Genomic DNA, 27847 nt, shown 5'->3' on the forward strand with positions numbered 1-27847 from the left:
ACCCATAGCTGGGGTGGTTGAGCCCAACAGAAGTGAGCAAACTATTAGTTTGGTGGCCATTCCCAGGGAATTTGGAGTGATTCTGATCTTTACCTTTATAATCTTCATATTTTAGAAGACCATCATGTAACGTAGATGCTCTAATTATCATGTAATGTGGGAGAAAAAGAGTAGCTGCTGATAGATCCACGTGGTTCAATGCAGGAGTGTTTTATCTGGGTTCTTCTTTCCAGACTGGGGGATATGCCACCAGTTTAATATGGAGAAAATTGTTTTATATTTTCAGTGACTAGAAATGTCAGTTTAGGAATTGTCAAAATAACTTGATTTCTCCAGTTTACTTTTTTTTTTTTTTTTTTTTTTTGTGGGGGTGGTGGGGGGAGGAAGGCAATGAGTTTTCTGATTGTTTGTTTGTCTATTGATTGTTTTCCAGATGCTATTTGGCAGTGGAGATGTTTAGACTTGAAGATGTAAGCCCTAAGAAAGTAAGACTAAGAAATGCTTTTAGTCTGAGATGTGTTGAAATGTTAGGATGTTACGGAGAAGAATTGAGAAAGCATAAAGAAAGCATTTTGTTACAGAGTTAGATTTGACTTGCAGATAAAATGCAAATATTTTCATCTGGCTAGAGGGAAAAACGCACAAGACAAAAGAGACAAAATGAGTCAATGGTTTCTTTGCTGTCTTAGAGACATTACATCGTGCCCTCTGATTTGAATGTAAGTTTTGCTTGGTGAAGACTTTTGTCTTGGTGAATTCTTCCACATTTTTGGTTCACTTAGTAATTAAGCTAAAGCAGAACTTCTAGAAAAGAAATAGAGGATTATCAAGAATATGTGAAAAACTAGTTACATTCTGTAAGAATATATTTTTTTTTTCTGCATGTTTTTATGAAGATTAAAAAATGAATAATTGTTTATACTGTACAGTTTTTGTAGACTTTGTTAAAATAAAGAGGTTATGTTAGATTTTATAATAATATTTTTCAATCTGAAGTGAAGGTTTTTCTATAAAAAATAATTATATATAAAAATAAGGGTTGCCTAATATTGTCAACATATCTCATAATAAAAGTGTTATAAAAGTCTGCAGTTTAGTTAAAAATGTTGATATTTGTTTTCTTAGATTTTGAAAGCACTTTCCAGCACATAGATGTCCCTCAATGCCTGGGTAGCAACCATAACTGGGTATGCTCATAACATATATCTCAGTTTAAAAAGTGTCAGTTTTTAATGAGTAGTATCAATTGCTACTTACTGCTTTATTTCTTTAGATAGTAGTTAATTCAGGTGAAAATCTAATGGAAAGTATAAGAATTCCTAGTAATGAGGAGGTGAAATCTACCGTGAACTTTTTAAATCACATTATGCATGCTGTAGAGTTTAAGAAAAGTGCAAGGTTCCCAGTTTATGGATATGGATATAATTTATTTATTGAGCTGAATTCAACATATTCTAAAAGAACTAGATGACAATTGACATTGCTATATGAGATTAAATGGATTAGACTGTTTCTTAAGAAATGCTGGCTGAAGATGGTTGTTATTTATAGTATAAAGAATTCAATAGAAGTAACTTTGCATATGCTTAGAGGTATTCAGTCAAGAAAGGGACCCAAAATGACTGACTTTGCCGTCAAGAACAAGACAGGTAAGAGAATTTCACACTTTTCTTCTTCCAGCCCATAACTTCTTTTGAGTGACATCATATCCTACAGCACAACCCTTGATCTTGACTTGCATGGCAGAACAAAATGTTCTGTGTTTTCTTCTGGATTTTGAACACTTCCAGAACAGTATAAAGTATGCAGGAGAGAAAAACTGTAGATTTTTTAGTAAATTATGCAGTCCCAGGAAATGTTTTCATACACTAGAAAATGATCCTTTACACTGTTAAATTGTTGGAGAAGTCCCTGGCCTTGGTTTTGGAAGCTAGTCTCTCCAAATAAATGAAGAGATGTAGGTACAGAAAGCGGCATAGTCCAGGCACCAGCCTCAGCTGTCTGTGAAGTCTAAGCTAAGCTTTTCTGTGGAGGAAGATATTTAATAGCATGGATAAGAGTTGTACTGCCATGAATGCCCCTGAATATAATCTCACCAAATACAGAACACCAGAATCTAAACATGGTACAGTATTTTGCATATTTGAACTCTCTGCTGTATTATTCTCCCTTAAACAGAGCACTTAATTATTCCTTTTAGTGGAATAATTCTTTCAAAATAAAATAAAGTAGCTCCTTCATTGAGAGCTCTGGTTATATATTGGAACTGAAAATACTTGTCAGAAGGTTGGTAGCCTAGATAAAGAAAATCTACCTTCCCTGAAGTACTATCAGGGAAAATTGTGCTTACAGTTACCTGTAAAAAGATTTATGCTACAGGTCTTCAAGAACATAAAGGACATTAAAAAATGTTTGGATTGCTCAAAGGTTATATATGTAGGATAGTGAGAACAAAATGCATACTTTCAAAAAAAGAGAACATGAATAATTATGGAAGAGAAAGTCCTAAATATATGATTAACAGCTAAGATTAGGACCTGGTGTTCCATTGCAAAAATAAATAAAATATATAAAAAGACCATAAAATATGAAAAAGAGTGGTAAGGTAAAAAAGCATAGAATGCTAAAGGAAAAAATGCTGACTTGTAAAATATATAAACTACTACCTAATAATAATAAATATCATCTTGGCAAGGGTTGTGTCTGTGAGCCTTCCAAAGTAGTAAATCTTTGTGAAAGATGTGAATGATCAAAGCAGCAGAGCATTCTATGGGCAAGGGACACACTGGGAATAGGAAAAGGAACAGAGTCAGGAACGACAATAGAAAATAAGATTATAAGCATATACATCTTTGTTTGTTTGTTTGTTTGTTTGTTTGTTTTGTTAATTAGTAGAATTTTTTAAACAGAAAAAAAAAAAAAAAGGAAAAAGAATTAATTACCTGCATTACTTCTTAATTCTGTATATACATTTATAATAGCAGTGCCACTGAAAGGTCTGAAGGTCTGAAAAGTCAGGAACAAACTGGATATAGAAAGAAATGTGAGAAAACCCTGGAAGTGTAGTATTCCCAGTCACAATCAGAGAAGTATTATCAAAGGGTGCAACTGTCTCCCTATTCTACGCTACAGTCATGGTTATACAGTTTTCTAGTGAGTTCTTGAGCCCTTCAAAATTCTTCTTGCTAAGAAGTATCATTTCATGGCATTGATATATCACAGAGGTCTGTGTACCTCTATGTTCATCCCAGTGCAAAATGTACACTGTGATAAGGAAATAAAATATCCAAGTTTTGCTCTTCTTTGTTAAGACTTTCCTGGCCTTGAGCTCAAGCAGCCATGACCGCTGGTTTGATATCTAGAATATTTTGACACATATCTGTTTTGACACAATCCCGACTAGATTTAAAGTCTACAGGACAATTTTGTCCTTGAACCAACTTAAATGAGACCATAACCAGGGCCAAAATATGCTTTTACTTTGAAAGGACCAGTCACAGGGGAAAAGAACTGTTACTGACAAAAATTATTTAAGCAAAATTTTCTCTCAAATTACTCTGTTTTCTTTCAAAGTGCTGAAAACAATGAAATACCATAATGTTTAGCTGCAGAAATGAACGTTTCCTGGAGTATTTAAAATTTGCAATTAATTAACAGTGGAATCCTTTCCCTTTAAGGTACTTTCACATATAAAACAGTGGACTAGATCCTGCCAGACCTTTTACAGGTCAATATTCTCTTTTCATATTGATTTTTTTTGGAAGGTTTGTATAAAGAGCTTAAGTAACAATAAAATTACATTTATTATATATTCTCCCCATTGGAGAAAAAAAAGGAAAAAAAAAAAGTTCCAGAAACCAATTTAATTTTGCTTCTCTGAGAAACTGAAAGCATGTCTTATCATGTGCAGCTATCGCTACAAACCACCCAAGGTGATCTGTTCACTCACATTTCTTTTAATTGCTTATTCATCAGTATATTAGAGAACCTGCTACTAGATAGCTCATGACAGCATGCCTGTGTTTCTGAACAACATGCCACAGAAACAGAGAGCTTGTCTAAAAACAGTGTTCTGAAGTTGAGAGTATGGTCATCACCCTGCCTCATTTGCACTGCTTTTTGGCTGGGGTGATTAAGGCATTTCTGAGCTCCCCTCTGTTTTATATATCTTGTTTACAGTGCCTCCTCTAGTTCTTTTAAAGTACTGAATATCTTTATGTTTTGTTGTGGTTTGCAATTTAGAAAAATAAGTATGTGAACCAATATACACAGTTAAATACAATAATGCCCGTAAACCACAAGAAAATACTCTTTGAAATGCTGAGTTATACCTTTTCAGCTTGAAAGCCAATACAGGATACAATACACTCTATACCAGAAGACGACTTTTTTTTTTTTTTTTTTACCAATAACATACAAATTTGCAGCTGAAAATTACCTATTAATGTTTATCTGGGTGTAAGAAATGTGTGGTTTTGCTTTACTGTTCTCTAGAGGACACATCTCTTCTTGTGTGTTTGTGTTTCTTTATACTTCCTCTGACAAGAGCTGAAAATTTTACTTAAAAAGGTTATCACAGTTTCAAAGTTGATTAAAGTAAACAGACTCTTAAATGATGTCACGTACACAATCCATTATCCCAGGTAAGAAGAGAGATCAATAGTTTACTTAGGTAATAAATGCATAAATCTGCTTTAAGCTTCATAAAATAAAACATATTGATGTGTAACTTATGCAAATTTTCAACTTCTGTAGTTGTTTTTTTATTATTTTATTTTATTATTTTTAATTTTCTTTTAAGGATCTAATCCATAAATTCTAAAGCACATCTCTCCTTAAGCGAAAAATAAGGAAAGTGCAATCTATATGCTAGGACAACTAGAAAGGAGCAATGAATTATTGCTGTAATGACATGCTAATTAAAATTTTGCTTGTAACTCATGTAAGTGTTTGAAGCCCAGCAAATTTCTCTTTTCATTTGTGAAGTGTGAAGGTAAATTGCCCAGTGACAGTGGGACATCGCTAACAAGTACAAATTGAATAACATGCTATCTTGCTCTATTAGTCCTGACTAGCATGTCTGAATTAGATATTCAGCACACTCCCCATTGTAGGTCTGATTGATAAATGCTAAGGAGAATTTGTCAAAACAACAGGGGCTACACCCAGTGGGACATCAATATGCTCCATTTAGTCACCCACCCGGCACTTCCTACATAGGATTGTCACATAAAATTAAAACTAGCCACTAACCAGCCATCAAGCTTGCAACAGACATCAGGCAGCCTGTGTTCTGTATGCATATTAGTCACATGCTTAACAATTTGGGCTGTCATGACTGAAGCATGCGGTGACCTCTGGAGCAGAGGTTGAATTTTGTAACTACACTGAGACATCACGCTCAGCTGTTCAAGATTTTAGGCCATTTCCTGCCTGATCTGTGCACAGATGCACTGCCCTAAGCTATAATCTGTGGCCTAGTCCAAATGACAAATGGCACAGCGTAGATTACTGCATTATATATTAAGTACTACAAGTCCGTAAATTATAAGTAAACTACTGTTCAGCCTAAATGTCTACTCCAGCTTTTAGAATACTTTCTTTCACAAAGCTTCTGATGTGCAGGATAAATAAATATTTGGAAAACTGAGACATCAAAGTTTAAAAACTAAAATGTACTGTTTTCCTTGCAATTAGCTGCTTGAATATGAAACAATTCTGTTGTAGCTCTAATTCAATAAGTCATTGCTGAACTTGTTTCTTCTATACCCATCCTCTTTTCACAGAGAATTATTAGCAAATTGAGATTTTTTGTGGGCTCTATATGTTAAACAATTTATGCCAGATAAATAAATGAGGCCAGTATAATTAACCACTTTACATAGTTAATTTAGTATGGATTAGACATGTAATATGTGACAGTAATAAAAATGAATAAGAAATCTAAACATAATCAGTTCTGAGGGATCTAATTTGTCATTCTACTATGCTTAGTTTCTGTTTATGTTCAGAAGTTCTTTATATGTGAAGCAGCTGTAAAGAGTACTAACAACAAGCTAGACGGAAAGGTTTCACTCCCTTTCATATTACTGAGCTGCAATATTTTATTGGGATAAACAGGATTTTTGTTTAAAATATAATTATGTAATTCCTAAGTGCAGTTGGGACTGAAATATGTCACTTATCTAATAATGATAACCAAGTTCTTAAAGAGGGAAGGGAAGGGAAGGGAAGGGAAGGGAAGGGAAGGGAAGGGAAGGGAAGGGAAGGGAAGGGAAGGGAAGGGAAGGGAAGGGAAGGGAAGGGAAGGGAAGGGAAGGGAAGGGAAGGGAAGGGAAGGGAAGGGAAGGGAAGGGAAGGGAAGGGAAGGGAAGGGAAGGGAAGGGAAGGGAAGGGAAGGGATATACCTTTAAGGAAAAATCAATGTTGATAAGCAGTTAATATATCCATAAAATTGTCCTACTACATCCTATAAATCACTATCACAGGGTTTTTCCCTTACATTTCTCTTATTGACAGAAATCGATAGAAGTCACTTTTGTTAATACAGAAGAAGGATTAGTATCAAACTTTGTAGCATTGTGCCATACCTGTATCTAACTGAGAGGTATGTACAGATCAATCAGAGCTTGATTTAGAGTAGTTCTCATGGTAGGATTAAACATCCACATCATACCTTTATCAGCAATGAAGTTTATGGTCCCATGCTTTCACGAGTACAGAGGTGACTTCTGGAGAATGCTGTTTCTGTGTAACAAGTGGTATCTATTAAGAGATTCTTCAGCTTTAGCTCCAGCAGACAGAAAGTCCATTGAAGAGCTCAGGTAGACACCTCACAACCTCAAGTACAGATCCAGTGTTGACAAACAAACAAACAACAACAACAACAAAACCCCTCCTATTTACTGAGCTGCTAAGACAGATGTATTCTGTTTGCCCAAAACTCCATCTGAACTAAATAGGGGCTTTCAATAGACTTTGGGAATTTTTCTTGATTTTATGTGTCAAAGATTTAAGAATCTTATACTCACTCTCCTGTTGTGATTGGTAGTGTCTGTAGTGGGTTTTCATGGCAAGATTTTGGTAGCAGGGGACCATAGGGGTGGCTTCTCTTAAAAGAATCTAGAAGCTGCCCCATGTTAGGTAAGGGCCCTGATGCTAACCAGGGCAAAGCCAATAAGCGATGTTATTTGAGAGCATATTTAAGACAGGGAAAACAAAACAAAACAAAACAAAACAAAACAAAACAAAACAAAACAAACAAAAAACCCCTCTGAGTTACACAGCAGCTGGGAGAGTGAGAGGAGTGAGAAACAGCCTTGCAGGTGTCAAGATAAGTGAAGAAGGAGTAGGAATGGTGCTCCACGAACCAGAGCAGAAGTCCCCTGCAGCCTGTGGTGAGGACCATGGTGAAGCAAGCTCTCCCCCTGCAGCCCACGGAGTACCATGGTGGATCAGGGTTCCACGCTGCAGCCTGTGGAGGAGACTATGGTGGAGCAGGTGGACCTGCACTGATGGAGGCTGCGGCCTGTGGAGGACTCCTGATGGAGCAGATTATGGGCCAGACCTGTAGCCTGTGGAGAGGAGACCACACAGCAGTAGGTGACCTGGCAGGAGCTACTGTCCGTGGGGGACCCAGATTGGAGCAGTTTGCTCCTGAATGATGGACCCTGTGGTATGGACCCATATCTTGAGCAGTTCTTGAAGAGCTGCTGCCTGTGGGAAACCCATGCCAGATCAGTTCAGCAAGGACTACGTCCTGTGGGAGGGACCCCACAGCACAGGGGACAGGAGTGACTGAGTAGGAGCATCAGAGAAGAAGTGTTATAGACTGACCATAACCCTCATTCTTCCATTCCCCTGCACCGCTTGGGGGGAGGAGGTGGAAGAAGGCAGATGGAGGGAAGGTGCTTTTGGTTTTTCCTTTATTTCTCACTTCTCTAGCTTGTTAGTAATAGCCAATAAATCTTACTATCTCCCTATGCCAAGTCTGTTTTGTCCACCATGATAATTGTTGAGTGATCTCTCTTTCTCTTTAATTAAATCATTCTGATTTCAACATCGAGCTCTTTGTGTCATATTTTCTCCCCCTTTCTCTTTGAGGAGGGTGGAGTGAGAGAGCAGCTGTGGTGGAACTCGACTACCCACCTGAGTAAAACCACCACAGCGGCACAAGTAAGAAAATGTTCACACATCATTCTAGCACCTTGCTGTGTTATGATGACATTACAATTTGGAACATAATCGTCCTCAATTATGTCAAGAAAACACTTTTACAACATCATTTCACAGAATTGTGTTGTTTGACTTTGGTTCATTTAAACAGTGGTAGAAGATACCAAGATGACAATTGTCCATTTAGATGTTCAAGAATATCATATGACACACATGAAAAGGTACAAATGAGATAAATACTCTTTGAGCTTAATGCTGTGTTAGCTGTCATTTTGAAATTATCAAATCTAAAATAAAATGTAGCAAAAATATAGAGGAAATATTCATTTCAATTAACATGATGTTAAAAATATTGATTCCCATTATGTATTGTTTGACTCCTTTCATTGCTTGGGTCATCAGTTTTTCAGTACTGAAAGTCAGTGAAGACTTTATGTCAAACAAGTAATTTTTTCTTTTCTTTCCTGTGGTGATAAAACATGTACTAGAACAGTTTAATGGATGTTCTTTCTCTCTCCTTCTGTTGCTGGACTCAAAGTGGAAGAGTAAAAGAAGGAAAGGAAAGTGGCTTTAGGTTAGATATAGGTTCTAGACTAAGAAAGGAATAAAAAAGGATAGTGTGAATCTAGAGTAATTCATTCCATTGGGGTTCCTTGAAATTTACAGTACTACAAAGAAAGAATATACCTTACCTTGTTAGAAAGTGTCTTTGTGTTTGCTCTTCTAATGTGAAGTTTACTCTTTCATTAAAAGACCAGTGATATATTGATCTTCAGACAAACATCTATGTTTAACTTAGGTTGTGGGTGTTTGTCTGTAAAGAAGCACCATGTTTTGGCCTGCTCTTTCTGATAAACCAACAATTCTTATGCTATCTAATTTAAGTGAGTTAGTACATGAATTCTCCAGTGATACTGGACACTGTACAGTGGAGGTGATGACACATAACCTCTCAGGCTCATATTTAGGTAATGAACTGGAAAACTCTATACAGTCTTTGAAAATGATATTTATAAACACCTGCAATCTAGTGATTCAAACATATTTAAGAATAAACCATGTTAGTAACATTATCTAGTTAATACTCATTTGTAGATTACTGTCATTACTCTATTAATCTATAAATGAGTAAGTATAGTATATATATAAAAATGAGACAGTATAAGTGAGACAGTACAGTAATACTGTCATTATAGTATAAACTATAGTTTATAGTATAGTATACTATAGTATAGTATAACTACAGTGTAAACTATAAGCAGTGTGTGGGAAAACTTGATTAATCTTTCATATCAGGATCCAGCTCAGCACATTTTGTACATTCTTCCAATTCATATGAACACTGTATTTACAAACAATAAATAAGATATGAGTCTCAACTATAAAAAAAGTCTGTAGGGTAGGCAGTATCTCAAAGAAGATATTATTCCCATTTAGTCTGGTTCTGGATGTTCAGTGTTATGTGGAAATACTACTGGAAGGAGAGCTCCTATTGAAACATAATTAAAGTTAACATTGTCTTCCAATAATGGTGGAAAAATACACAGCAAGAGTGTGTATCATGTGTGCACATCATGTGTGTGCATGATGATGTACATATAAATATAATCTGCAATGAAAAATGTGCATTACATTTTTCTGAAGAAATTTACAGGAGCATTAGGCTAGGAAGTGGTGGGTCATGGTCATATTATGAACAGCTGAAGTACAAAAGAATGAGAATTTTTATAGACTGATGAAAAATATCTTGTATTAACTAATTTGTGTAACTTATTCATGACAATAATGAAATAAAATCAATATTTTGTTTTGCTTTGTTTTATTTTGATTTGGTTTGGTTTGGTTAATGGCGTTTACATCCATTAAACAGGTCAACTGGTAGGTTTGCTTTCAAAATTGTTTATCATTCTTTTTCCTGAAGAAAGTAAGGAACTGTTTTTTTTGTTTGTTTGTTTGTTTGGTTTTTGTTTGTTTGGTTTTTTGTTTGTTTGTTTGTTTTTGTTTGTTTGTTTTTTTGTTTGTTTTGTTTTGTTTTTAATGAATTCATATTTTTAATTTACTGCAGGTTAACAAAGATCTTTGTTTTGAAATGAACTTTTGTATGAAACATATCACACAGAAAAAAACTTACTGAGTTACCCACATATACATTGTCTTATCCCTCCACCTCCACCCCCCCCAAAAAAAAAAAGGCAAGAAAAGATCTTTTTTTTCAAAAGCTGTACAAAGAGTTACACAAGTAAGGCTAGGAAGACTAAAGCTAGTCCATAATAGTTGCAGCTTCACTAAACGCAACAGCAGTCTGCTTCTATTGCCTGGGGCAACACACAGATGATGGGAAGCATAACGAATGTATCTTCTCCTCATCTCCATTCTAATCTCACTCTACTAATTGTCATCAGTATCATCACTGTCAGTAGCCTAAGCTACTGCTCCAAGCGTGCAAGCTCCCCAACATGAGCCCTGTTGCTCCTCCTGGGGTTTGCCCCTCTGACTGTGTCATCTGTGGTGGTACTTAGTGCCTATCTCCTGTGCCTGCATGCAGGTAACAGATGATGAACGTGGAGCCTGGGCTCTCACGGGTGGCCCACGTTGCAGCAGAGTAGGAAAAGTTGTTGCAGGTGATGTGGCATGAAATGGATAATGTAGGTGATGAATAATACCTTAATAACACTTCATGTTTGTAATTTTCTGTGTATGGTAAGGTGTTAAGATTTCAGAAGTCAAGCATTCAAAACAGGAAAGGCAAAGTCTGAGGCAGTTCTATAATCTGAACAGTAGCCATTTTGCAATACCTCTGTTCAGTACAGAATTATAGAATCACAGATTCACATTTTTACAAAATGTGCATTCTTTGAAGCTCCAGAATAGGCAGGAAGCACTTTCTACTCAGTCAGAATTATCCTCTTAATTCAGCTCATAGGTCCATGTATCATTTGTGGTTCATTTTGTCAGTAATTCAGAGCACAGGACTGCTAATTCTGTATTATATTTGTCTTTGATCAGACTTTTTCATGAAGTGTCCACAGACATTAATGAACAGTTGTTCAATAAAGAAGAACGAAAATAAGGCACTCAAAATATTAGTGTCAGATATCACAATTTTACTGTATCTAGTTTTAAAAATTACGTTCCTTATTTTCAAAGTATTTTGCATTTTTTGTCACATAGATGTCTGCAGCTGGACAGCCAGAATTTATAAACATTGAGTTTGTACAAAATAAAGCTAAATGCCAGGCCTTGCATCTGGGGCAGGGCAATCCCACGCACTAAACCAGCCTGGGTGGTGAATGGATCTAGGGGTGCTGGTTGATGAGAAGCTCAGCATGAGCTGGCAATGAGTGCTTGCAGCCCAAAAAGCCAATCATATCCTGGGCTGCAACAAAAGAAGAGTGGCCAGCAGGTTGAGGGAGGGGATTCTCCCCCTCAGCCCTGCTTATATGAGACTCCACCTGGAGCATTCAGCTCTGGAGTTCTCAACATAGAAGTTCATGTTAGAACAAATCCAGAGGAGGACCACAAACATGATCACCACTCCTGTGAAGATGGGCTGAGGAAATTGGGGTTGTTCAGCCTGGAGAGAAGGCTCTGTGGAGAACTTATAGTGGCTTTTGAGACCCTAAAGGGCCCACAGCAAAGCTGAGTAGGAACTCTTTGAAAGGGAGTGTAGTGATAGGATAAGGGGGAGTGGCTATAAACTAAAAGAGTAGATTTATAGTAGACATAAGGAAGAAATCCTTTCCTATAAGGGTGGTGATGCACTGGAAAAGGTTGCCCAGAGAAGCTGTGGATGCCTCATCCCTGGAAGTGCTCAAGGCCAGGTTGGATGGGGCTTTGAGCAACCTGGTCTAGTGGAAAGTGTTCCTACCCATGATTCTTATGGATCCATTCTGTCTCAAACCATTCTACGATGCAATGATTATACATGTATAGTCAATACAGTTCTACACAACAGCACCAGAAGCAGGTGGTAGGGTAGTTGTATATGCCAATACCAATTCCTTCAAAAATATTACTGTTAATCTAACTGTCTTCAAATTGGTACTGTTTTGCTTTATGCCATAGAAAAGGACAAAGATTCAGGCTGGCCTGAACACATGCAGTTCCCTGGGAAGTCCACAGGACAGTTAAATTAACCAAGATACTTTCTCTGTTTCAAGCAGTGGTAAATTCATATACTTTCTCATGACTGGCTCAGGGCATGTTTATATAAGGTTAGACAAGCTGACACAAGTGTGTGCTTTCTTTATTTAGTGTACATCTTACACTTGCAGGACCATACTTTGTTTCTTCTTTACTGCAAACTAATTATGCACACATCTTCCCCCATGAAGCTTCCAGGGGCTGGCCTTGTCACCAGCAGAAGCAGAATGCTCTTCTGTCTTTCTCACACTCTCTCATGCATCTGTACTCTCCATGTTGTGACTTGAATGTCAATGGAAAACAGAAAGCACATGGGCATGAATTCGCCATGAACTCAGCACCACATCACTCCTAATGTTTATTTCAGGCAGCCTGACCTGGTATACCTAGATACCACCTTGACAAGTAGGCAGCTGCTACTTGGACCTGAAAGGAACACAGAACTGATTGGTGCAAATTCTATGAATCCTGAAAAAAAGAAGAGGTCAAAACCAATAAAATAAATAAAATAAAAGAGTCAGAACAATTATTTCAATAGGGAATATGACATTGTTTTTAGTCAGGATGGTAACTCTAAACTGCAGCTCAGAAGCTGAAGAAGTGGAGTAAAAAATTTGCCTTATGATAGCAAGGTGCTGCCTTGAGCTGAAGAAGAGAGTCAGGAAAGATATGTTTAGTTTCAGGTGTGCTTGTAGAAGAAAGATGTTAAGGAAGGAGAAAGATGTTGGCAACTAGTGGTGCAACTGATGCAGAAAGCTTCATTGGACTAAAGGGAGGAGGGTCTTGCCAGAGTGAGAGAATTGAGGGCTGAAAGTCATCTGCAATGGACAATGAAGAACAAAGGGGCAAAGAGAAAGGGGGATGAGAGGATGGGAGGGGAAGTGGGAGCAGGAAACCTAGCAGGTACAGCTGGGGGCTGAGAGGAACTCTAGCAGCAAAGTTAATTTCAGAAGTTTGGTGTTAGGGGAGATAAAATGTCACAGGATGTTGACGTGGTCCCAGGGGAGTGAAAAAAGAATAAGTGACGTGTGGATTAGTTTATTGGTAAGAAGCTTTTCACCTTCCATCTATAGACATATGAGCTGCCTTTTTCCATACAAGGGTTAAAATTTACATCACTAGTGGAGATCTGTTTAAGAGTGCGTGTGGGTTAAATACACTGAATCCTCATCCCATACACAGTAAGGCAGCTACAAGTCAAACATAATGACAGTGCTGATTAATTAGGTACTCCTACCCCCGGCACTTGAGAGTGATTTATTGAGACACATCTCTAACCTGATCCATTGTGCTGACTGGATTAATGGAGTGAGCTAGAGAAATTCACTGGCAATGTTAGATACAGAGCAGGAAAGCATTAACCCTTGGAGCTTTCTTATCTAGCCTATTGACAGAATATTAATTATGACAAAACATACATGTCTCACCTAATTATCTTTTGATAACTAAGCATATATTTTTATTTATGCATGATGAAGATACTAGAGTGAAAATCATTTCCACATAAACATTTTAGAAAAATATGGAGATAACACTGAATTTACAAGGTCCACTGTAAACAGGAGACTATAAATGTCTTCCTTTAATTCTTGACCATTTACTTTAGATTATTAGGACAATTGATGGAACAAGCTAAAGAAGTTTTTTTTAGAATATGAATTGTGGCATCATTAGATTGCATATATACAAACACTCATGATGCATTATAAATGCTGTGATTTTCCTGCCAGGAATGTCTCTAGAAGGCTTATCTTCTCAAACTTGGGCCCATTTCTGAAGTCATATAGTTAAATGGCATTTACTAAACCAACTAAACTCCAGGTTACTGTCACACTCAGAACTTGAGACATCAGCTCTATGTGACTGAAAGTCACAGTGTAAAAGCTGATTTTAATACCTACCATATCCAGTTCTCTGAGGTGGAACAGGTGCATCCCACAAGGTGGGAAGCACTAGCACAATTTCCAAGCAGACTTTAGTGGCTTCAGGGATTTATTTCCTTTCTTGTGGAACAGGATCACCAAAACGCGCACAAGAAGCATCTGCTTCCAGCAGTGAACAGGGCTATGAGTACAGTTTACTTGTCTAGTATTGCATATACTAATTCATGCTCCTCAGTCAAGCAGATGTGAATGACTACAGTGGAATTTTCACAAAATTAAAGGAGAGTTATGTTAAAAAACACAAATGGACTGGAAAAGGGAAGAAAAACTGCCCCTAAAAACTTAAAGCGTTTTGCTTCAAGATGTTCAGAAAGGAAAATTGCTGATTTTAGTTCTGATCTGAAAAACATGAGGAAGGAAAACAAAGTGGATAAAAAAATAATTTTGTACCAAATAAATATTAAATCCCAAAACATGTTAAAGCTCTATTTTTTTAGAGATTTAACTAATGAAAAGAACAGAATAAAAACATTCAGTTTTGTCCTACCTAATTGGAAATTATGTTCACTTAATCTAGAAAGCCATTACTTGTGTAACTGTAATTACTGTATCAATGCATCTTGGATGAGCTATGTCTAGACTTTATTGCAGTTATGCTTTATTACTGCTGTTTGCAATGCTGCTCCCCCAGTTGTGGTTTGCCCTGATCAAGTCCTGGTTGTATTGCAAAGGGACACTTTGTAGAGCCACTCTTAATCTTCCCACACAGCTAGAAGAGATACTTATAGTTACACCTGTTCCAGATACACCATAAAAACATAGATCATCACCATAATAAGTGGGTATGAAATATCTCTCTTCCTGTTCTCTGCCTTACAACTCTTTCCTTCTCTGTTATTTCAGAAAGATAAATTTGTTCATTGTAAAGTCCTTTTATCTTTTTTATTTATTTATATATTTATTTTCTTCTGTGGTGAGACTTGTACCTTAGGTAGATTCAATATAATTTGGACATCTCTACTCCATACAACAGGAATTTTTGTGAAAAGAACATAGACATATTCCAGATGAATATATCAGATGATCTAGCTCTGTATAATATCAGTGTATATATCATATCTGACGGCAGTCCTTTTTCTGTATAGCTTGAGGTCTGCCTTCCCAGCAATCTGCTGTTATTGATACAGTCAAGGAAAACAGAAGCCCCAGTATTCAAATTGTTTATTGCTTTCTGAACAGGGGGGAAATTAATCAATTCTTCCTTTACCCTCTCTATATAAATATTTAACAACAGGGCAGTGTTACAATGTCTTTGTTAATAGTTTTACTCTGTATTTTTGTACTTTGTAAGATGGTCTTTTCTCAAGATTTTTCTAGGCATGCAGACCAAGGACATGCTATAATCAGAATTTTAGAATTAAATTATCTCTTAGAAATTCAGGACATTTGTAAAAGGAATTAAGACCAAGTAAGACCAAGTAACCAGAGCCTCACCAAGACAGTTTTAGATTTTCACCTTAAGGAAACAGAACAGGATGGAAAGACACTTCTCCAAACTGGGAAATCCCCCTTGCCGCCCCACAGCTGAACCGTCTGCTAGACAGAGGAAAGGGTTACAGGAGTAACCACTGCAGGGTTGTCTTGTCCTAGAATCTAGCTGTGCAGCTTAGATTTCTTCTGACATATAACTATTAAAACATGTACTGAGCAGGAGTGATGTGAAAGATGTATGCTCAGTAAGAAGTACTTGGGATGCAAATGTTTGTTAACAAAACTGATTTATTTCCTCTTTTTTCTCACTCTCCATGCTCTGGACAACATGACAATAAGGGATAGTTTGAGAAAGCCAAGAATCAGGACACTTTTTCATTTGCAATAGTATCTGGGATTTATAGTTTAGTTGCCTGAGACATATTTGTACTGCAAATAATTACATCAGTCTACCAATATTGTGGAGCTGCAGGAAGAACAGCACATGAGAAAACATGCATCACAGAGAAGATTTGAGTTAGGTATTGGAGGCTCAAACAGGAGAATTACTAAATGACCTCTTGGGGTCCCTAATTTTTCTTTGATTTTATTAATATTGCTTATCACTGCTTGCTTGGTTTTGGCAGTTTATTTAGTTATTTATTTTTATCCTTCTTCTATTCACAATAATAAGCACAGACTTTGAAACAAAAGAAAAAAAAATAGAAAACCGGAAAATGCTTATCTATTTATTTATTTATTCTGTGCTCAAAATCAATCCTGAATTATTCATAATAAAAGGGGAGAAGGAAGAAAAGTAGGAGACTGAAAAATGGCATGGTTCAAGCTGTGCTATTGTGTACAATATCCTTTCTAAGAATATTGCCAAAGGTAGGAGTAATGCTGATAGGAATGCTGCAAGGAGAAGAGTTCCTTGCTGTGTGTCTCGTGGTCTTTCCCTTATCAGTGCTACAAGTCAGAGGTAAGTGAAACACAAGACTGCTCTTGGATAATAATACATATAGACCACAAGTAAAAATATTTTCCAGATACTGATGGTCTTACAAAATGTATATATGTGTATATACAAAATGTTATCTATATATTTACACAGATATAAGACTGATAATGATAAATCACATATATTTAAATAGGACATAAAAGATTGGTGTCTTTTAGTTAGTGCCTAAATTCCCCTTATTCCTAGGGATAAGGTCCCTAGGGATTCCTAGGGACCAGTTGATGACCTAAGAATATTTTATACTAGAAAAATTCTGTCAGCAAGACAAAAATCACAGAGTCTGTTTCTGTAGATTTCAGTTTACACTCCTCATCACCAGTTTTACACTTGGAAAAATCTGCTCCTGCATATAGCATAATGTGTTCTCTAGCCCACACAGACATAGTACATAACTGTGTCAGATTTCCTCTTTAAACTCCATCTCTGATGGTGCTTCCACTCTCCCTATGGTTCTCACGTTCACATGCGATGGTTGCTGTTTAGTGAAAAAATGGATAGTTTTTGTTCTCTTGGACACTCCCCACTCCTCCACTTCCTCCCTCCCCCCTTTCAAAATGGTTTATATTAAGCATATCTTTTTGATCCTTATCTTACAATTGTACATTCTGTTGTGTTCACATTAGATAGTAGATGGTGTGATTCGAGGTTGAGACAGAACCTGAAGATTGGAATCTTCAGCCTGAGCTGTGCAGTTGCATGTGACAAGGGCTAATTGGTGGCCAGCTACACAGGGCAGGGAAGCAGAAAGTCAATAGATGGAAGAGATAGAGCACATACTTCCCCTGCCATATAGGGTGGCAGTCAGCAGAAGAAACATAGGAGCCACAGTCATTAGATTATTTAGGCTATCTGAGATGTCTGCAGAAAACTGGTGTACATGTCAAAGGACAAAGGTGAAACTACTCCTTTGCAGAAAGCATCACCTGCAGACCAGGAGGTACATGCTAAGCATTTCAAGGTGGACTAGACACCTAAGTTAACTGAATTGATCCTTTAAGTCTATATACATGTTTATACAGGTATATATATGTGTGTGCATATGCACATATATGCATATGTATGCTTTACATGCACATTTACTGTACAGTAAGTCGACTGGAATGTATTATAAAACAACTCCAGAATTTTATTCCACATGTCAACCTCTTCAAGTGAGGTTGAACTCTTCAAGTTTTGAAAAAACAATAATAACAACAACAAAAATTCAGGAGACACTGTTTAAGGACTTTATATGGGTGTTGAGGCAGGATTTAGCATTTGTATAACCCACAAGGCAGACTGGCAGGTGGTAAATACACAAAAATATTTTTTTTTGTTTATTTTTTCATATGTTCATGGTTTCTATCTCAATGAGATTACAATTGTAATGAATTTTTGAACAATAACAAGAGCTCCTACGTGCTGCAGCAGAAGAAATAGTACTTTAGAGAAAATAAAAGCAAACATGGACTCAGAACCAATTTGTTGTAGAGAGAAAAGAACATTTTGTCTCTGATTGAAAGGACAGGTATGTGCACAAAAACAGTGGTTCGACATCAATTAGTTTATTGTAACTGTTCATGTACACACATTTTCCCCATAGTATATCTTGGAACGTTGTCCATTTTTCATGGACATAGAAGCTATTCCTCATATCTCCAGTTTACTGCAGTAAAAGGCCATGCACACAAGTGGCAGAAGAGTAAATACCCTACATCCTCTGAGTGATTCATGCAATTGTAATGGCAAAGGATGCAGAATGATTAACAGACTGTCCTGAGACACCTTGGCTGAACCAAAATCTCTCAGCTTGCTAGAGATCAGTGAGATATAAGCCCAGAACTAACAGCATTATGCATGGAAAGAACATTTCCCTGGAATGAATGTCCATTTTTGGTAAATCTGGCTTGGCATTACTCTTCCCTACAAACACTGGCTTCTCACCTTTTTTGCTGTCTTTTTTTTTTTTTTTTTTTTTTTTTTTTTCCTATGATAACAATTCCATGTATTGCTTTTGTTCCCTCTCTGAAAACTTGGCTACATCCTTTCAAAATATTTATGCAGTCTGTAGATTTTTCTAAGAAGTTAATATCATGCTTAGATTTAAGCACATATGTTGCTCTCTTTAAAAAAGTGCTTGAGCTGTCCTGAATTAAATGGGATTTGAGCTTTTACATTCTTTCCTGATTAGGAGCCTTTCTGAGGTTTATTCGATCAAATGTAAAATCTTTATTCATACCTCTGTAAAACACAGTTATTTTAAAACCAAAATGAACCACTAGAACATATAGTCCAACCTGTTCTATAATAAACCAAAGAACTTATCCAGATATGCTGATGTAAGGTAAAACATACTATATAAACTACTAGAATAAAAGAAGTAAAACTCTTAAGAAGCTGAGGAAGCAGAATCTCATTTTAACATGATACATTAAGGCAATATGATATTGATATAAAATACAAACCATATATGAAGCTCTTATTCAAGTAACAAAGCATTTTCAAACAGTGGATAGTAATAATTCCTGTCTAAATGGAGTCTCTTTGCAATTTTTAAGCATTAGGAAAGGAAAGAACAGAGAATGATGACTAAAGTCTTTAGCAGAGAGATTTTCTTCCAGATGCCACTGCAACTTGCTTTGGGGATCAAAAAATTCCCAAATGGTGCAGTATTATTTGATAAGCACTTTTTTTTTCTTTCTTTTTTTTTTTTTTTTCCTTCGGATTCTTCTAATGTCCTCTATATGCATTGTTACAGGATGAGATCAGCTTCCAGTTGTGCAATTAGGAATGTGAATAACATCTGCCACATTTGGTTTGTTCACTCATGTGAAAACCCGAGGGAGTGAAATACATAGGGGATTGCTTTGTTTTGAGAAGGGGCAAGGTAGAACATTTCATAATTATGTCATTTCAATAGCTAAAGCTATAAGTTTATACTAGAGAAGGCAGGATGCATAAACATACTTTACACCTGATGAGAAAATGATACAGTTTATGGGATCCTCTGTTCTAGGGTTTTGTCTCAAGCTCACATCAGTCCCCTTTATCACCACCTCATCAGAGCAAACATGGAACATTTTTCAAAGGAGTAGGCAATTTGTCTCAGTGCCAGTACCTTTTTTTTTTTTTGATGTGTGTGTATGTGTTCGTGTGGTAGCACGGTAAAAACCTTTTGTAGGTAATTCAAACTTCCACGGAAAGATAGAAATGAGAGAGGCAATGAGCCTCTTGAAGTTAAAAACTACAATTTCAGAACTATTAGCAATATTGACACACTGCACCCTTTCTGCAGTCAGTAAACATGTTCAAGAAAGGTTGTGTATCATCAGAATCCACAGCTTTTGCATTACTGCCACACCTTCCATTGTTTCAAGAAAGATATGAGAGGTGAACATGATAACACTACCAGAAAATGTACACCAAATAATGGAGAGTAAAAATGAAAATGAAAATGAAAAAATTGAAGGTGTTCCAACAATATAAAAGTGCTCCACAATATAAAAAGGTAAAAATGTCCAGAGATGGGCAACAGAGCTGGTAACAGGGCCAGAAAACATGCCCTGTGAGAAGAGGCTGAGAACAATTCGGTTGTCCAGTCTGGAGAAAAGAAGGCTCAGAGACAGCTTCATTGCTTGCTGCAAATTTCTGTGGTGTGGGAGTGGAGAGGGAGGTGCTGGTCTCCGCTCCTTAGGAACTGACCACAGCACATGTGGAAATGGAACAAGGCTGCACCAGGTAAGGTTCAGATTGGACATTAGGAAGAATTTATTTACTATGAGAGTGGTCAAACTCTGCAACAGGCTTCTTAGAGAGAAGGTTGATGACCTATGTCTGTCTGTGTTCAAGAGACATTTGTAAAATATATTAATAAATCATTAATATATTTTAATTTTTGTTTATGATCTTTGAAGGTTCATTCAACTGAACTATTCTATTCTATTCTATTCTATTCTATTCTATTCTATTCTATTCTATTCTATTCTATTCTATTCTATTCTATTCACAGGACTTGACATGACATGAAATGACATGATATGACATTACAATCTCGCTGTACTCTGCACTGGTCCCATTCTGTGCTGGTGCGGCCTCACATCGAGTACTATGTGCAGTTCTGGGCACCACAGTACAAAAAGGACATTAAACTGTTGGAGAGTGTCCAGAGGAGGGCGACAAAGATGGTGAAGGGCCAAGAGGGGAAGACGTACATGTATGAGGAGCGGCTAAGGTCACTGGATGTGTTCAGCCTGGAGAAGAGGAGGCTGAGGGGGGACCTCATCACAGTCTACAACTTCCTTGCGAGGGGGAGTGGGGAGGCAGGTGACCTATTCTCCTTAATCACCAGGGATAGGACCTGCAGGAATGGTGTTAAGCTGAGGCAGGGGAAGTTTAGGCTGGACATCAGGAAGAGGTTCTTCACCGAGAGGGTGGTCGCACACTGGAACAGGCTCCCCATTGAAGTAGTCACTGCAACAAGCCTGTCTGTATTTAAGAAGCGATTAGACTGTGCACTTAGTCACATGGTCTAAAATTTTGGGTAGACCTGTGTGGTGCCAGGAATTAGACTTGATGATCCTTATGGATTCCTTCCAACTCAGGATATTCTATGATCCTATGATTTTATACCATTATCCATTATTTAAATATATGTAGGTTAACAAACAGTATTCAATATATAACTGAAGATGTAGTTAGAGTGTGACAGCAAGTTTAAAGATATAAGTTTCACACATTTATACAGTGGTCAAATATATCATTTTTTGTTTGATATTTGGCTCTGTCATAGCTCAGAATGTGTTCACATGGCACATATGTCAGTAAGCATAAAAAGGCAGTACAAGGTAGTTAATTGTAGGCCTCTGAGTTTTTGGAACACTTGCAATGTACATCATGACATATCTTAATCAAGTTTTGATGTGGGAAGTAATTTTGCAAGTATGGTATGAAAATATGATTATGTAAAAGGTAATATTTTATAAGTTCTATGTGTGCTATAACATAATAGTCTACATTATAGTTTTGTGAATGAACATACTTCTGTTTCAAAACTTTATATATATGTATATATATATATATTTAATACTTTGGTCAGTGATATTGTCAAGGGTTTCCCTTGCAATGATATTTAATTCCACAGTGCTGAGCTATACCTTTTAGTTTTATGCTACTTGATTTCACTGGATGTGCTCTCAAGCCTTTCAAGTTTATTTGTATTGGGCAAGAAGCCAATGGTGTTAATGCATGGAAATCAGGTAGCTGTCAGGAGTGCTGCAGCAGCATGTCTAATTTTGTTATATTAAAGCTGTCACAAAACATTAAGTAAGAGATTATATGAAGTATGCATAGGACAAATAGTTTATAATGTAATAAACTAATAAGGTTATGAACAAGATAAAACATGATCTTCTTTATGATATTTTTCCTATTTTTCCTGGTTTGCTCATGTTATTCCCCATTTTTTTCTAAATCATTGCTGGAAATCTGAGTTTAAACCTGTGTCCGTTTACCTATTCATACAAACTTATATTTTAAGTGGTGTTTTTTGTTTGTTTGTTTGTTTGTTTGTTTGTTTTTTGTTGCTGTTGTGTGCGTTGTTTTTTCTGTTTTTTTTTTTTTTTTTTTTTTTTCCCCCATGAATTCCAGAAAGATCCTTTATGTAGTTCTGTTTTCCTGCATATCTTTTTAATGTTTACAGGGAAGAAACTGAATTTGACAACCTCAGTATAGCATGCCTGCAACAGTGAAGTTTTAATCTTGCTTGAGTTCTCCAGATGTTACAGCAATACTAGAAAAAAAAAATAATAAAATAAAAAATTGTAAATGGAGGTACTTCTCAGGACCTAGAGTGGCACAAATGTGTTTTTAGCTCCATTTTATGAATAAAATATTCATCAGTAATAGAATGTTATGCCATGTCCATTTCAGAAAATAGAAGCTACAGGAAAAAGTACATTCTGGCTGAGGAAATTTGGAAATGCAAAGCGCTGACTTGATAGCCAAGATGAGACTGGGGTTCAGATTCCCTAAGATATTTCAAGACGTATCTCTTCTCTGTGGATCAATAAATTTCAAAACTTAGAATGCGTAATTGCAGATCTCTCTATATGGGAGAAAACAGCTAGATATCAATCTTATCTATACTCTCAACTTGATTTGGACAGTTTTCGCCAGTGTTCCAGCCTGGTCATTCACATCTCACATATGTTGGCTCTCATGAAAGAGGAGTGGAGTGAAGGCCAGGGAAACAAACAAACAAACAAACAAAAAAGAAAACTAAATAAATCATTACAAGTTTGAAGACTGACAAGTTCCCCCACACTTGTGGCTTTAGGTCTAATCTAGTACTTCACCATTAAAAACAAAGATACTTTCAGTGAAGAAAGTGGTTCACAAAACCCATCTCTGCTGCCTGTTATTCCCTCTATCTTAAAAAAATAACTCAGGTATTTAGAGACTGTGAATAAACTTTCTTTCCTTCCACATAAGCTATATGAAAATGGGACTGTGGTAGGGTGTTTGCTCCTGACTCATTTTTGTTGTTGTGTTTTGCTTTTGAATTTAACATGCAGATTTAGACTGATTAACTATGATTCAAGCTATGACAGGGTCAAAGACATATGGTGGCACATGAAAGGACAGCTGCCTGCACAGTTTCAGTGAGACAATGTTTGCAAGAAAGACCCTAACTGTGGCAGTGTTGCAGATCTTTCAAGGAGATCTCTGCTTCTCTCTGTTCTCTGAAAAGCTCTCTCTGCAAATTTTTGTTAACCCTCAAACAGTATTGTTCTTTTCCTTGTTTCACTGACAGTTTCTTCCCATGTTTTCTTGCATATCAGTTCAAAAAGGAGCTTTTTCAGTTCAAAGCTTGTCAAAAGCTTGTGCTGTTCAGCCTTACAACAAAAGGGGTTGGAAATGTTTTTTGGTGTTGTTGTTTCTCTCCTGCTATGTAAACCGTGATTAAAAAAAAAAAAAAAAAAAAAAAAAAAGTGATGTCAGCCACCACTTGCTTTTGTCTGAACTTTAAATCTGACAATATCTGTTGTATGTGCTGTGAGAGAAAGGAGACTAAACCCATATGGGAACATGATCTAAGAAATAACTTGTAAAAATCCTATTTTATGTCATGTGGTCTTCATTGAAAGGATTCTGGAACCTGGGAAGGAGGAAAAAAGACGAAAAAAAAAAAAGATTTTTTTCTCCTTGATCTTTCCTTCAGTTCCTTGATGCCAATATTGGCTGAGAGGCAGCTGCTCTTGATGGAGGGGTGGTAATCAGCTGTAACTTACACTAATTTACACTAAGAACAGTTCCTGTTCTTCCTGTCTGGGAGACATGAGACAACCCAGGAAGCCAAAATTTGCGCTGGATTTCCCCATGGGAAGTCAAAGTTGAAATACCCTGACATAGAGATGAGCTATAAAAATGGGAAGGGAATGCAAGGATACTCACATGGAGGTCTCTGACCTATATCTAATGCTCTGTAGTTTTAGTCCTGATCGGACTTGATAAACCTATAGCATCAAGCTGCTTATACAGATTCTTAGTAATGTAGAAATGAGAAGCCAAATAATCAGGGAAAATATAGTAAAAACAGGTATTTATAAAATTTAAACATCTGTAGAATTGTTAAGCAAGACTCTGACATCATTGGTACTGGCTCAATGCATTTTAGTTCAATCTCTGCACAAGAACCCTTTAAATGTACAGAATTTAGGACATTTATGGCTGGAGTTAATATGTTTTTTTTTAGATTTCTGGGGAAACCCAGAATCCAGTGTCATTTCAATTTACCTGCTTGATTCCCATAATAGTCTCCTTGCAGTGTTATCTGGACCATTATCAATGACATTTCTTTCTAATTACTTTTAAACAAACATTTAATGAAGACTAGACATCTAGAAATACAAACTACAGGAATGGAAAACATATTCAACTGTACTCATTTAAGTCAGTTATTGACTTTTGAACTGAAGTCAGTAACACAAAAATGCTTCTGATAGTGCATATTTCAGAAACTGGAGATGTGAAAACATCTATCAAGGCTACAGGAAGCCTGATATAAAGAATTGCCATACCTTGTTGCTGAAATAGTTAACAAGTAATTTGGCACACTGCTGGGAAGTAATTTCTCTTATTTGAGTTGGGCTAGAGCTGGCATTCAACCTTGAAAAAATATTTCATTCAAAACTCTGTTCCTAGACTTTTTATATTTAAAGAAATTCATAAACTGTAACAAAGCCATTGCAGCTGAAGCATTGAAATACAAGAAGGGACTTTTTGTCCTGTACTCATCTGCCACTGCAGAAATTCAGAAAATTTTTGCATTTTACTATCAAGAAAACTACATTAGTACTAGTCTTGTTTAGAACAAGACTCAGTGGGTTTTATACAAGACTCTTGACAGTTTGTTTCCTTCAGGTATTATGATTTTATGTTTGAATTTGACCCAAGTGATGCACTAAAAGCATTCAGCTAATAAAAAAGAGAATTTTGTGAAACTGTCATATTTTTGTCTCATTTTAATAGACAGTGGTTTCATGTCAAAGACACACTTCATGTTTGTTTGAATTGGCAGCATTGTTTTATTTTTTATTTTTTTTATTTTTTTATTATTTTTATTTTTTTTTAAGATACAAAGCTCTGATTGGAGTTGTAGAAAGCTTGTCACCAGAGACACAGCCTTAAGCCCGTACAGTCACGCAAGCCCTCTGCAATTTGCTTGGCAGGAAACTGGCATTAAAATTGTGCCACTGAACTAATGAGAAAGAAAAACTCTTTGAAGCCAGTGCAATTTTAGACACCCTTTTGTTAATCATTCAGATGGAGACCACTGCATGATGTTCTCTATTTCATATGTAGTTTTTAGTGTGATCCTCTTCAAATATGTGTTTTACACAGTTGTGTCATTTACCTTCTAGTTGCGCTATCCTAATACTGTTTTTGTTATTGGCTATATACAAACAAATTCAAAAGGCAGAACAGTGGTGGAAAACTTAAGGGAAATTGTTTCTGTAAATTTCCTGAAATTCAGTGTAAATAGAGGAGAGATCCAGCTCAGAACTCCTACTGAAGGACAAGTATTATACACTCTTCTTGTCAGCAGGCTGTAGTCCAAATGGTGTAGGAGCCCTGGCCAGCAAATAAACCTGAACAAAGCTCAAGACTAGCTCTGTAGCATGAGAGGCTACTTGTGAGTGAAACTATCATTGGGACTGGGGAAGAGTGTGTAGTTACTGTAGTTTGAGGATGGGAGTGAAGTTATTTATGTGACAAAAGAAACAAATCTATGAGAAATCAGGCTTTGTTAATTGCATTGGTCACCAACAACACTGTTTTATCTAGATCTATATGCATTATAGTAGAAGGAAATTTTATAAACACTGTAATAAAAGGAGCGTGTAAATTGAAATATCCTGGATATAGCAAACAGGAGAAAAAAAAAAAAAAGAAAAAAAAATCCACCCTCCCTCTCTTTTTATAAGAGTGTATGCAATTAAAAGTGAAACAAAATGAACTGAAGCTTTTTTCCTTTGAAGCTCACTGACTTCAAGATATAACTTCATTTGTTGGGTTAATAATATGAGTTAAAATTATATGAAGAGAAAAATATTCACTTGTATTGCCTAATAATTCCTATACTTAGCTATTATTTCTAAAAGCCTGTTTCAAAATCACATAGGTAAAACTCAATCTGAAGCCATCCATAAGGAGTTAAAAGCTCTTCTACACAGTACATGGCTTAAAAGTATTTTGAATTTGTTAGGTGTTTTGAAGTCAAAGAGAAGCTTTATTTCTACAGAGTTTGTGGGCAACGAAATGCACTGGGAGGACTGTGGTAAAAATCTGCAGAGGCAACATACTCAAATATTCCTACAGTAGTGAACATTCCTTGTAAGTACTTTTCCTGCAGAGTCATTGCCTCCCAAGGAGTCTGTTTGGGTACATAACTCAGGCAGAATCCCTTCAAGGCATTGCCACATGGCAAGGCAGCAGGGTAGAGTTGGATGGCAGAACATATGCTGTAGCTTCAGAAAAGAGGTGCCTGCAGTCTTTCGTAATAAGCAAGGTTCTAAGGATAGTGCATTAGAAAATATAGGTATATCCCCAATCCTCTTTTCACCATCCTTTCTGAAGTCTGAAGTAAAAGGTCACTAAACGCTGGAGTCATAGCCATGAGCTTCAAAGCATTGTTCTGTATAAACACTTGCCAAAATTCTAAAACAGATATTTATTGCTATCACATATTCTGTGATGGTAATCCATTACACACATACCTCCTCAACATTAAAACAGAAATAGGATCCCTTAATATTAATGTGACCTTTAGGCTTTATTAACATTTAATGTTAAAAGTTGTTAGTAGGTTGTTAGAATCATACACATCTTCATGAGATCACTAGGAGTCTTCTTCATTATCTTCCAGGATGAGATGATGAACTGTTGAAAAAGGAGGAAAGAGTAGTTATGGATCTCAGATTTCACTACACATTAAAAAATATCCCCCCACGAAATACATAGAAAAAAAACAATGAAAACTTAGTAGGTTGGCTGATCTGATAATGCTTCTCTAAGCTTTACTATGAGCTTTGACTGAATTGATTTCAAGACTAAGATTTGCAAGATATAATCTATAAACTGCTAATGACAAATTTAGAAAATTCTCTTTATAATTTAAATATCACATGATTCAGTTTTCATTAGTGAGATAGCTATTTCACTTAAAATGTGCTAAACATTGTAAATGGGTATTTTAATGTTAATGTTATTCAATTATTACTATTTTTTAATCTTAATTCATTTACCCGCTAATTATTTAACAAATAATATGCAGTGAATTGAAGAATGGGTGTTCAAACAAAGTGGCTTATAATACCTGGCAAAGTTCCCAGAAATCAAGTAATTTCACATTCTTGATGCATTGCCAAATATGTTTTTGTTGTCTTCCTCCATCAGTGTAAACAAACATGATGGTGGCAGCTGGGGCGAAGCCGGAATGGCTCGGGGTCGGACTGGCTTTGTCCATGTCTACAGTGCATCTCCACCCCCTGCTACTCCCAAATGTTTCTGCAGATCTGATTTCCCACACTACAGTTGTGTAAAGGAAGTTTAAAAGAGCTGCATGTATACTTCATAGGAAGGTAATAAGGCATTGCAAGACTAACCTTCACACTTC

The sequence above is a fragment of the Aythya marila genome (assembly GCF_965140915.1).
Source record: "Aythya marila genome assembly, chromosome: Z".
Taxonomy (NCBI): Eukaryota; Metazoa; Chordata; class Aves; order Anseriformes; family Anatidae; genus Aythya; species Aythya marila.